This window comes from Panthera onca, chromosome B1 (genome assembly GCF_046562875.1).
Source record: "Panthera onca isolate mPanOnc1 chromosome B1, mPanOnc1 haplotype 2, whole genome shotgun sequence".
Classification (NCBI taxonomy): domain Eukaryota; kingdom Metazoa; phylum Chordata; class Mammalia; order Carnivora; family Felidae; genus Panthera; species Panthera onca.
Window position 1 is genome coordinate 29,824,698 of NC_138342.1, and position 10,578 is coordinate 29,835,275.

Sequence of the window (10,578 nt, forward strand, 5' to 3'; positions counted from 1 at the left end):
TAAGTACTAGCATTTCTTGTCAGCTAGTTATCATGAGATATGGGGGTTACACCTCTGTATCTTGTGAGTTTTGTTTTAATGAGTCATCTATAGTTTCTGACTCACTCTGAGTATAAGTGACTCTAGACCTCCATGCCACAAGTTGAGGCATGGTAACTGCCAGGGTATAGCTACATAAAAATGCCTGCCTGGGAGGCTCACCATCTCCATCTCTGGTATCTTATTTCATTTTGACCTTCACAGTCAAACTCACAGTCACATTTATATACATGAATATTCATATTGCAACAATGATTCTTCATAGTTAAGTATTGAGAATATAATAAGTGACATAAATTACCACCTACTATGAAAAAAAGGTCACAATTATAACTCGAAGAATTGAATATATAACAGAAGTAGGTGGGAGAGGCAGAGAAGGAAATCTTCAACGGAATGACATTTCTGAGGAAATAAGTGGAGGCATAACCCGAACATGTGTCAACAATTTCAAATATTAAAAATATATATATAAGAAGTCAAATGTATTAGTGCTACTTGACAATTCTATGCCGAAATGAGGTTTCTTGCTACATGGAAATATTATCACTTCTATTATGCGCACTCCTTCATAGAGCTCAGAGATGTGATTCAAAGGATAGGCAGTATTCATCAGCAATGTTTTGACAGTAGGAGATAACAGATATTAGGTGAATATTTCCCTGAAATGAAATATAAGAATGTGTCTAGACATTATTTTCTCAGAGTAGCTCCTAATTTCATGTGCAATCAAGTTGCCCTTGGCAACTCAGGGGAAGTTAGCTTATCTCCCTGAGTTCAGCATAAAGAATCTAGTCAAATCTTCCAGTGAAATGTGTATTGTCTTGCTAAAGAGCAGATATTCACATCCTGTTCTAATGCATCAGATCCAGTTGCCAAAGCTAATACACAATAGTGACAGAAAAGGTAGCTGAATAGTCTTTTTTAAGTTCTGAGTATTTTAAAGATGCGAATTATTATGAGACTAATTTTGCCTTTTGACATAACCATTTTACATTCCTTTCAAAGTAGGTGTGACAACGGATGGTGACAGGAGAGCGGGGCACCCCAGGAGTGGATGAGTATTATAATCAGCAAAGTGGATTTCATTCACAGTAATTTCACTGTCACTATGATTTTCCCTGCCTGTAAAGCTGAAGACTCCTGTTGCCAATGGTCCCACTAAGCTGTGAGGAAACCACTGTGCTCAGTATCCTCTTGTAAGAAGAAAATTTGTGTAACACAAAGCAAATGAAGAATTCCTAGAGAAAGGTAAATTGTAAACTATTGAAACTCAAAGACAATCAACATTAATGAGAAATGACTTCATTACAAGGGATGTGGAAGAAATAAATGAGAAGCTTCATAAGGTCAACTGCAAAATAGCCAGAACATGAAGAAGAAGATAATGGTTTGGGAGAGTACATCTTATAATGCTTGGTCCTTATTATAATTATCTTCTAATACTATTTACATCCATTTAAACTCAGACGAAAATTTTCCATGAGATTTGAAACTGGAATCAGAAAGGTGAACTTTTACTATCAAAAACACCTAGTTAAGGCCTTTAAGGTCTCTTTGAAATTCTGGGTTAATTTTAGCATCATCATTTATAAATAAATGTTTGCTATAAGAAGTATAAATTTTTACATTTTATGCAAATTTTCTGTAAATAAGGTATCCTTGAGTTCCAGTTGTATAAATGAATAAATTCTTCATCAAAGAGTGTTGTTTCAAAGTAAGAGTGTACATCACAACCCCCTGAATAAACTTTTAAAACTACAGCTTTTTGGTCTCATCCCAGACTTACTGAATAACAATGACCTACAGCAAACAGCCCAGAATTTGTAGTTTTCAAATGTTCCCAAGGCGAATCTAGTGTAGTTAGCCCTAGTCTTCAGACTTGTGTTTAAGACCCAGTATTTAAGCCATACTACAAAGAAAGAAGAGAAACTATTATTTACTGAGCATTAACTACTATGCGTTAACTAGTTGCTTCCAAAGGTTATCATAATGAGTTTTCTTAATGTCAGGACACCGTAGTGAGTTCAATAGTGTCTCTTCAATATTCGTGTCTCCCCAGAAACTCACAATATAACCATTTTTGGAGATAGAGTCTTTGCAGTTGTAATTAAATTAAGATGAGGTCATACTGAATTAGGGTGGGCATTAAATCTGATCACTGAATTTGTAGAAGAGGAGAAGACACACAGAGGAACAGAGAACACCATGTGAAAATGGAAGCAGATTGGAGTGGTGCAGTTACCAGCCAAAGAATGCCAAGAATGGCCCCAACCCACCAGAAACTGGAAGAGGCAAGGGAGGATTTCTCCAGAGAGTCTTCAGAGGGATCATGGCCCTGCAAAGACTTTGACTGCAGACTTGCAGCCTCAAGAACAATGAGAGAATAAGTTTCTGTTGTTTTAAATCACTCGGTTTGTAATAATTTGTTCTAGTGGCCCTAGGAAACTAATACAGACACAGAAGCTCAAAGAGGTTCAGCAGTCTGTCTATGTCATTCAGTTGGAAAAGAACCAAACGAAGTTCTAAATTCTAGCCTATTGAGTCCAGAGCTCATGGACATCTGGGACAACACTGACAGATTTACATAGACCAAGACTGTAAAGCAACATGTGGTCAAAGGGAGACGCCAGATGTCTTACATTAGAATCACCTGTGGGTCTCAGGGTATCTGGGTGGCTCAGTTGACTAAGCATCTGACTTTGGCTCAGGTCATGATTTCATGGCTTGTGGGTTCAAGCCCCGCATCAGGCTCTGTGCTGAGAACTCAGAAACTGGAGCCTGCTTCACATTCTGTGCCTCTCTCTCTCTGCCCCTCCTCCACTCATGCTCTGTCTCTCTCTCTCTCTCTCTCTCTCTCTCTCTCTCTCTCTCTTTCTCTCTCAAAAATAAATAAACATTTACATTTTTTTTTAAAATGAATCACCTGGTGGTGATTAAAAATGCATTTTTAAAATGCACTTTCCTTGACTCCATCTGGAATTCTTAAATTGAAAATCTTTGCACGTTGGATTTAAGAAACCACTTTTAATGAAGACTTCAGTAAATTGTTCATCTTAAAGTTTGATACTAGTGACCTAGAGAGTTAGGGATCTCTAACAAGACATCACTTTGCATTTTTACTCAAATACATTTTGAATGCATGAGACAAATAAAGAAAGTGACTATGATATCATTGTAGAAACTAACTTGATGAAGTCAGTATGTACTTTGTTTTAAGCCTTTTTGTCCATGAGGCTAAGATTCTAAAGTGTTGTACATGATTAACATTTATACCATTCTCCCTTATATGCAGCACTTTCATATTCTCTGTATCAGTTGAGTCTAACCAAAAACTTAAGGAATACTGAACAGGTATCACTATTATTCCTATTTTATAGGGTAGGTGGTAGAGATTAAAAACTAACAGAAGTTCACAAGTCACTCTCCTATGGTTCACAACTAGAACATGGTATTTTTTTCTGCCCTGACATTGCCAAAAAGTTAGTGGGGATTTATGATGAAAAAGAATATGGTTGGAAAAAGTGTGACTTCTCTCTGCTTTCCATTAAAAGAATGGAATCAAGCAATAAAAGGATACATTATTTTTAAAAGCCATGGAAAGATCAATGTAAAATAGGTGTGAAAGAAGCCACAGAAAAGAACTCTATGTTGAAGAGAACCTTGGAGAGCCCTGGACAGCACATTAACTCAGCTAAGAGATGTGAAAATTGTTCATCAGTGTATAGTCCAGGTGACTCATCAGTTTCTAAACCTTCACATTATTTTTGGACCTTGATTATCTTGGAGATTCTAAATATCTATTAACAACCTTACCTGGATTGTGAAGGATAATTGAACTAGAGAACACTTATTCCCCAACTAGATAATTGGGGGGTAAAAGTGGCTTAAATGACTTATTTCATTATTTTTTTTCTGAAGGACCTGCCTATATTTAAAATTTTTTCTCTTACAAAAGTACCATTTCCATTTACTGACCTTGCAGATACGGTTTAAAATATTTCCAGTGTGGTCAAAACGCTTCTTTAGTGGTGTGTGTATATATATGTGCATGTGTTTGGTTTCCCCAATGCTTTCAGAAAGTGGAAACTAGAAGAAAACATTCAATGAAAAAAATGTTACCAGAAAGCTCCTTAACTAGAATGAAAAATAGGAAAAGGAAGCAGGTGAGAAAGAAAAAAAAAAGGCATATGATGAAATGTCCTAAAGCATAAATAGCTTGGCAAGGATCTGTTTTAATTTGAACTGAAAATATATTTAGGTTATTTATTCTTTATGATCCAATAACAGCACATTTTAAATCAAAGGCAAATTAGAGATGAGGAATGACAAATGTGAGATTTTGTTCATCATAAATTGAAAAATTGGAAACTTTGGTGATTACAAAATACTTAGGAATCGATATTGAAGGTAAGTTAAGTACAAAACAATTACAGATTACGGAACTCAATGTAACTTGTTAGTATATTTCATTCAAAATTAAGATGCTCAGTCACAAAGAACTTAATCATACATCAGGTTATCATATATCAGATCTTATATCAGTTTCCATGGTTAATTCTTACCCTCATTGTACATAACCCTTAGCAGCATTTGGTTGGGTTGAGCATTCAGCTGGGTTTCTGGTATACCTTAGTCATACTGGCCACATCTTCCTTCATAGGCTCTATCTTCTTGTTCTCTTTTACTGGTTCTCCATGTTGAACAATTGTAATACCAAGTAGTACAGGACTTGATCACATACACTTTTTGTCTTCTCTAGTTACGCTCTCTCCCTGGGGAAACTCATATGTTTCCGCTATTTCCAATACCATTAATACCCTCATAGCCCTGAAACGGATGTCTCCAGACCAGATGTCTCCTCTGAACTCTCTACTGGTATATCCAGCTGTCACTATAACATTGCTACTTGGCTTTATTCAAGATCAGTCTGTATTTTCCTCTCTGAATCCACTGCCAGAAGATTTCTCTGAGAAATGGTACCCTGTTCTCTACAATTATGCAGAACAAAACCTGCAGCTTCCTCGAGTCTTCACTTTCCATCTCATCTCTTACCTTGCCACGTGTAAGTCTGGTCAGCTTTTCCTCCATATGTAACCCTAATCTCCTCACTGTTCCAATTCCTAAACCCCCAATCATCTCCTCCATCCTCCTGAGACACTACAATTAACTTGCAACTGGTCCAACACCCCTCATTAACTACCACTCACCACTTCCCAAACTACAACCTTCACATAGAAATCAGAGTGAACCAAATCACATTACACCTAAACTTCAAAAAACAAAAATTTGCTTTAAACCAATTATTTATTAGGTCTAAAAGGTATTAATAACTTAACTCTCTCTTCAGCATCATCTGCCTCTGCTCTACCATTGTTTATAATCACTCAATTTGTATTTAAAAGTTGTATTTCCTTAAACACTTCAAGATTATTTCTATTTCCTAGTGTTTATATTTGTGATTACATTTTCTTAAAACCTTTCCTTTCTGTGAACTCTAGAATTCTTCTCCCTTTTTATCATGTCTCAAGTCAAATATCACTTCCATAGAAAGACCAGATAAAGCAAGTCCCCTTCAATTACTCTCTTCCATAATAGACTATTTTATCATCTACATAGTATTGATCAATACCTGATATTACCTAATTTTTTGCTCACTTGTTACCTTTTGTCTTCCTCTGCTAAATATGAGTTCTTTGAGAATAAGAGTCTTGCCTTCTTGTAGCTACTTTCCAGTATCTAGTGCAATGCTTGGCAATAACAGGTTCTCAATATCTGTTGATGGAATGATTCCAGAAAAGTGTTGCCATTTCACAATGTGGAGCTAACACAGATGTACAAACACAGGTACTGTGTTTTTATTGGCATTGCAGTAAGTGTATAAATTTGTTTAGGGGAAAAAAATGACACTTTTAGCCTTTACTTCATTCTTCCTGTGCAGGAATCAGAATTGCTCTCATATTTATTCAAGTGTTTTTAGGTTTCTTTTCCATCTTTGTTGGGCTTCTGTGTGTGGAAGTCTGGCACATTCTATTGTCTAGTGACTTTACTGTTGTAAATGGAGATTGGTTTTTACTGCACTATTAATCTATCTATCTGGCTAATAGGAATATCATTGCTTCTCAAACAATCACATCAAACTCTATTATTTCTCATAAAAGAGAAGAAGAATAGAGCTTACCTTGTAAAGAGTATTGATTAGTTCTTTTGTTTTCATTTGTTTTGAGAATCAAATGAGATGATGTGGGTAAAGCTGTTTTATAAACTGTGAAGTGTTATACAAATGATAGTTTTCCATCTGTGAGCGGTGATATTTTTGCCTTTTCTTTTAATATTTTTTGACAGTGTACATTTCCTATATTATGCTAATAATAGCAGTAAAAAAGAAAAAAAAATCCTACTCAGGACCTATATTCAGTTAGGTCTCTGGAAATCTTTTCCCCTCTATCAGCACTTCTAAAATGGCAGCTCCTCTGTGAAGGCTTACCCAGCTGGGTTTACCTTTGTTTGGACATGTACATACGACCCTTCACATTGTTTCTCGCACACTTAGAAGTATGTGTAGGTATGTGAGATACTATTTGTTTCTATGGCAACTTATGATTAGGTAGTCAAGACTTACACAGTACCCACTCAATGGGTGCACATGTCTGCACATTTTACATGACTTATATTAATTGCTTTAATCTTCTCAAAACCCCATGAGGGAGATGTCCTCTATTTGCCATTTTCCAAATGAGGAGATTGAAGCAGAGTGAATGATAACTTGCTCAATGTCACACATCTAGTAAGTAGCAGAGGCAAGATATGAGTTTTCTTTTTTACTTTCCACCTCCTTGATATAACTCAATAAAGTAATGAATTTCATAAAATACAAATCCCAGGACACAAAACTAGAAGCCAGACTCTGCACTGTTAGCGCAGAGCCTGCTTGGGATTCTTTCTCTCTCTCTCTCTCTCTCTCTCTCTCTCTCCCTCTCCCTCTCCCCTCTATCTGCTCCCCCCATTCATTCTCTCTCTCTCTCTCTCTCTCTCTCTCTCTCTCTCTCTCTCTGTGTGTGTCTCTATCAAAATAAATAAATAACCTTAAAAAAACTGGAAGCCAGAATGGTGGCAGTGATGATTGCCCAATCTACACAAGTCATTGATTCATTAATTCTTTCAAGAAATATTAATGAACATACCAAGAACCCACCAAGTGTTAGGTATTAGGCTTCACACCCATGATTCAAAGATGAATTAGATAAGTCATCTACTTACTTCCTTTGGTTGGGAGAAAAAAGGATAAAGAGAGATGCTTGGGGTCAAGTAGAATAGGATCATATCTACAATGTGTACTTTTGCTACTTTTGAGGACTTTGTCTTAAAGAAAAATTGACACATTTTTACACAACAAATGGAGAACAACCACAATAATAAGAGAATTCAGAACCAACACATACCAAAAACAGTCAAAATAACAGGAATCAGTTAGCCAGGACAAGAGAAACAATTGAAGTGTTCTCACATAGAAAGGGACCACAAATATCTGAATAGCTTTCAAAGACAGAGCTAGTTCTATTGGGAGAAAGAGGCACAGAGTAAAAGATTTAGGCTCAGAACAAAGAGTAACTTTTTAATAGAGCTATTCTAAATGGAAATAAGCTACTTCATGCATAGTGAATCCTTGCCACTGAAGAGTTAAAACAAAGAACAGGAAATTTACTACTCAGAGAAGTTGCAGAAAGTCTTCATATATTAGATTAGAAAGCTGGACTCCACCAGATGAGTTGTTAGTCATGTGAATCAGATTTAATTCAGATCTGAATCAGATTTGATTCTGAATCAAAATCTATTGTGCTCTAAGGAAGATGGAGAACAACAGGATGTGCTGTCAGAAACTGTAGGATCTGGGATTTACTGTTTCGTGGGTGCTGGCAGAAAAAAAAAAAAAAATGAGACTCCTGGATCAGAGACAAAAGACTTTAATACTGATGGCAAAAGCAGTAGCCAGAGCTTCATGTTTGTTTGCATTAATCCCATATGTCCTCCAGATCCCATGGGGGGAATGCCAAGGAGCTGAGATGAATGCCTGCATTACAGAAGAGGAACACTGAGCTTCGGAGAATCATCACTTTTATAGTAAATGAAAGCAAGCCTCCTCTTTTCCAGAGGGAGATATGACCACACCCCTCAAGGTTGCTGCCTGCAAACACAACCCTGAGAGATGGCCCAGGTAGTCAAGGCCTTACATTCTTGGACTACCCAGAAAAAGATGTGCAGACACACTTGGGGTCCATGGTAAATTACGTCTCACAACATGGATTGCAGAGCCATTGAATGTCTGGATTGCTTGGGCATGCCAGAGTCTCTGATTACCAAAGAAAGCATATAAGAAAGAGAAAGATGTGTCAGTGACATACGTCCTATTTAAGACAATCCTTGAATAGTGAGAGATAGATGAGATAAAAACAATTTGCTTCTAAACCTATTGAATCCAGATGGAAGTTACATATGTCATCAACCTTCTTGTTTGTATGCCAAAAGAACTAACCTATTTGGTAGAGGCTTATTTATAAGGTTTTTAATGGCGAGAAGCACCCATTTTTCAAGTACAGAATTGCCCAAATCAGCTTTTTCCTATGCAGGAATTTTCATTAGATTAAAAAAAAAAAAAAAAAAAAAAAAAAAAAAAAAAAAAAAAACCCTCACCTACTCTTCCTGCTTTCAGGAGGATAAAAATTTGTGTCCCAAACACACAAGTAGATAAATCAACAGTGCCACCTAGTGGAATCATTTATTTATATGCTATAAAAATTATATTTTCTAGAACCCTATCCACTTTTTCCTTGTGTTTTTTGGCAAAGATGAGCTCTTTGAAAGCCTAGTTTAACCAACATATTTTAAATAATTACACTATCTGTTCTGCCTTCTTAAAAATTTATTTTTATGCAGAAATCGTGTGGTATACAATGGAAACAGCTTTTAAGATCAATTTTAAGGGCTGCTGGTTATATAAGGATAAATTAAGAAATGCACAACACTTCCTGGAAAGTTTTGTGAGGGAAGAAAAAGTTAGTGAGTATAATCTAGAATAAAAATTATTTAATCGTTAAAAATCTAGATCACTTTGAAAGTGACAAATCACAGTGTCACTGTAAGTTACTATAATTATGAGTCATAAATTTTCAAGGTCTTTCTGACTTTTAAAGTCATGTAGATTGTAGTATGCAAGCATAGAAGCTGGTCATAAGGAAACACATTGGAAAAATAACTATCTTACAAACTTTCACATGCAAAAAATTGCTCATAATTGCAGCATTTTACCACAAAAGGAAAAATACATTATACTCCAGTCAATAGGCATCTTGTGTAAAATGACTGCAGAGATCACAAGAATAAAGACCAATTTTAGAGTTAGATTTTCCAGGAATTTCCAACATTTTGCCAGCATCTAGGTCAAATTTCTCAAGAGAATAGGAAGAGATAAACATAGAAGAATCAGAAAAATTAAAATAAATTTGACATTTTTTCCAATGATTCTGAAATCCCATGTTCTTTTCCTTCATGTGAGGTTGTATAACGTAGTGATTAATATCAGGGACTTTGAATTCATATTTATAAGGTGGAAACATATGAAACAGTGTTTTTTTCCCATAAATTGAAAGAGGTCAAATATTGACACTCTCATATGGCCCAGCCCCATCCATTAATATCCTAATTCCATGTGTACCTAAATGACTTTCATTGGACAAGTTGCTTCACTTCAATAAGCCTCAGTGTCCTCATCTTTTCAATGGTGATAATACATATCACAACGGATAGTTGGATAAATCAGTGGAGAAAAGTATCACATAGTGTTAATAACTACCAACCCATAGTGATCATACAAAGAATGATTTCTGTAATTATAAGTGGTTTTACAAACTATAATTTTGGGCAATATGAAAGGGAAGAACTTACTAGTTAATTGTCAACTTTTAAAATACCTGACTGACAAATTAGAAAGCCACTTTCTCTGTTTGCCTCATTCTCATTTGCTTCTGTTTCTTAGAGTTTCTTCCCAGGTCTTCATTATATACACATCTTTATCATTTAAATTCTGTTCTTTAAAAAAAAATATTTTTCCAGCTAATGAGATTAGACACAATCCAGTTCTTTCACAAGAGCCTCCAAAGGATATGCTGCCATTTTGTGATTGCTTCTGGTGATCCAGACTTCTTTGACTTACACTTGGACAAGATTATTAAAACTCACTTCCCCTTCAACACTCCACACCATGATGTGCTTTTCCCCTATCCTAGCAGCTTACACTCCAGTGTGTGTCTGTGAGCCTCAGATAAAGTAACAGGAATGGAATTGCTACTGAGTCCTACTGGGCTTATACACCTGCCTCTGGTATAACATAGTTTCACAGGATCTCTCTAAAGACAATGGTACACTTTAGTGATTAAAGTGTGGTCACTAAAGCCAGACGGCCAAAGATAAAAACTAATCTTGGACAAGTCTTAGCTATGTGATCAAAGGCAAGTTGCTTAACACCTCTACTTTCCTTGTCTG